Here is a 2,772-nt window from a genome sequence, read left to right as displayed (position 1 = left end):
GGCATCTGAAACCACGGGGTCAGTATAAACACAGTGCTTACGCTTCAAGGGGGAGTGGAGATGAACGTGTAAATCATTTAATATAATCCACAGGAAACTTTTCTGTACACCTTGTTTTGCTGTGGTTTTGCTTGGGAGACCCACACCCAATCAGTGTCCCCGGGAAGACTTTGGAAAAGGACCTGGGGCCCCAGACACCTAAGCACACACCGCCCCTCACTAGGAAACCCAGGGGCTTCTCAAACTGCTCACCCAGTGCCTCTCGGTGAACTAATCTGATCTAGCAGTTTATGAAACTGCAGCTTCAGTTGCTTCTCTTTTGCCAATTGATGCTTATTTTTTGATAAGGCCGTTGGCCTCATTTCCAGTGTTTCTTGTGCTTTTGTCTCACATGGCAATTTTAATATCTTTTTGGTTACTTCCTTCAAATGTTACTGGCTACATTTGGCCACTTTGTCATGAACTTAAAAAAAATTGGTGGGTTTAGAGAACTTAGGAAATCCATCCGACGGGAAAGGATGGAGCCAGGAATTAGTGGCTGCCTTGCCGGCTGATTTAAATATGTAATGGGGACAATCCTGGGAGGCTTTTCTGACCGAAGAATCAAAATACAGGAATTTTATTTAAAAAAAATTTTTTTTTGTCAGGCGGGGGACTCAAATTAATTAACCACGCCTCTCACCGAGCTAGACTCCATGAAGGGCTATTTTCTATATCACCTGGGTGGTCAACAAAATGTTAAAATGGTATGAAGTGGATACACCTTCTTAGACTATAATTACAGTGGCTTTGAAGGTTTTATAAAGCAACCTAGTTTCTAAAACTAGCAATTAAAACTGCAACAATTTATGTAATGGTACAGTTTATTTCATTTTTAATAACAATGAGAGGACAAAATGTTTAAAATTTGCAGTTTAAAACATGCACATTCACCAAAGGCCAATGACACATAACACTGCAGAGAATTGAATATTACTCAACTTTAATAACTATTTATAAAACACAGTGCATTGAACATCGAGAAAAACAAACCTGAGAAAACTATAATCACAGATTCAATACTCTCCACTCATGCAGCTTCACGATTTCGACAGCAGTTTCAGCAGAAATGGATTTTCATGGAGCTGGAAACACTATTTTATCTTTAATGCAAACTTCAATTTTCCATAGTAGCTGCCTTCCAAGGCTGCCTTTTTTTTCAAACTTAATAAACTTGAAAATGTGAAAAATGAAGCTTGAAGTAGCTAAACAAACAGCAAACAGTATTTACTGCATTTATGGCTTCTATTCTAGAACCATGAAACATAAAAATATTTATTATTTTTTAATATTCTGCTCACGTTTTTGCAAGAGCAGATTTACCTATGGAAAGTTGCTGTTAATTCAAAGTAAGCATGTATGAAATCTAGCTTTCTTCCTACTTACGGGAGATTTATTTGCTGAGAAGTTTTGTGAGCTTTATTAAGAAAAGTTCTTAAAAGCAAGCTAAACAAAAGTTGCAATTAAATTTGTTCAAATTTGTTTGTAAAATACTTATTAAAAAAAAGTGGTGCAGAGAACCAATTAATTTGTCCACTGAATATTAAACTCCAGGTAGGCCATGGTAGAATTTTATAAGGCAGAAATAAACATCAAGATTTACAGCAATAGCCATGCATTGGCCTAAGCCTCTTTAAATATTAATTCATGCAAACCATAAACCTATCAAAAACACAGCTGCTTTCATACAGAAAATAAGTCAAGATGAAAAATGGAAAACATTTATTTCCTTTCCTTCAAAGTTTAACTTACATTCCATTTTAATAGCCACTGAAGGTTAATTAAAATGCAGCAAAGTATAACTAAGACTCACAAGTGACTTCAGTTATTTTAACGTGAGAAAAATCAGATTATATCTCTTAAAGAAGCATTATAGAAATGTTCATCATTAAAAAGCATTTATTAGGCACCAAACTGCATGGTATTACATGAATTTACAAAAAGAATTCCACAGATCTGGTCCACTTGATGTTAATGGGGTGGGCGTTTTCTTGATAAGCTTTATAAATGGTTATTCATAAGATTATATATAGACTTATTTGGTAAGTTTTAGAACCAAGAACTGTCATAGGGCAACTGCACAAAAATATACACTGATGATCATTTAGCATGGTAATAATTAGGACATTGTTACAAATAATTTAAAAACTACAAATATACAATCTATTACTTTCAGATTAGCATTCATTTCCTGAAAGAACATTTTAAACGACAAGTTATAAGTGATGTACAGTGCACACAATGCAGAACAAATGATCATGTGAGGGTATTTGTTATTTAGAATGCTAAATTGCAAAATTAAAATATAAAACCTAATAATCAGAATAAATGTAGATTTCTGGAATTCACTTTTCCCCCTGAAAATTAAGAGGAATTACTGAATCCATTCAATGACTATGTAATTCACATAAATGAATAACATTATTGAATAAGAATACATGTTCACCTGGCTTGATTAGAAAAAGGTTTTCCATTAACTTTGCAACACTGCTGAATCAGACTCACTGTCAGACTCTGAATGGGATGTGGGAGGGTGGGCAGCACATAGATCATTTTCAATTTGCTACATTCCTGAGAAACACCCTTCTCCTACTAACAATTTCTGCCAAATAGCATCTTTCTGGGTGTGAGCCACCAATATATTTTTATAGGTATATATAAAACATTTGGAAAGTTCATGCACAATATCACTGTGTACTATTCAACATTAAAGAAGCAACTCCCAGCTTTTCA

The sequence above is a fragment of the Leptonychotes weddellii genome, chromosome 2 (genome assembly GCF_054177405.1).
Source record: "Leptonychotes weddellii isolate Sample4059 chromosome 2, ASM5417740v2, whole genome shotgun sequence".
Taxonomy (NCBI): Eukaryota; Metazoa; Chordata; class Mammalia; order Carnivora; family Phocidae; genus Leptonychotes; species Leptonychotes weddellii.
Note: the sequence above shows the minus strand (reverse complement) of the source record.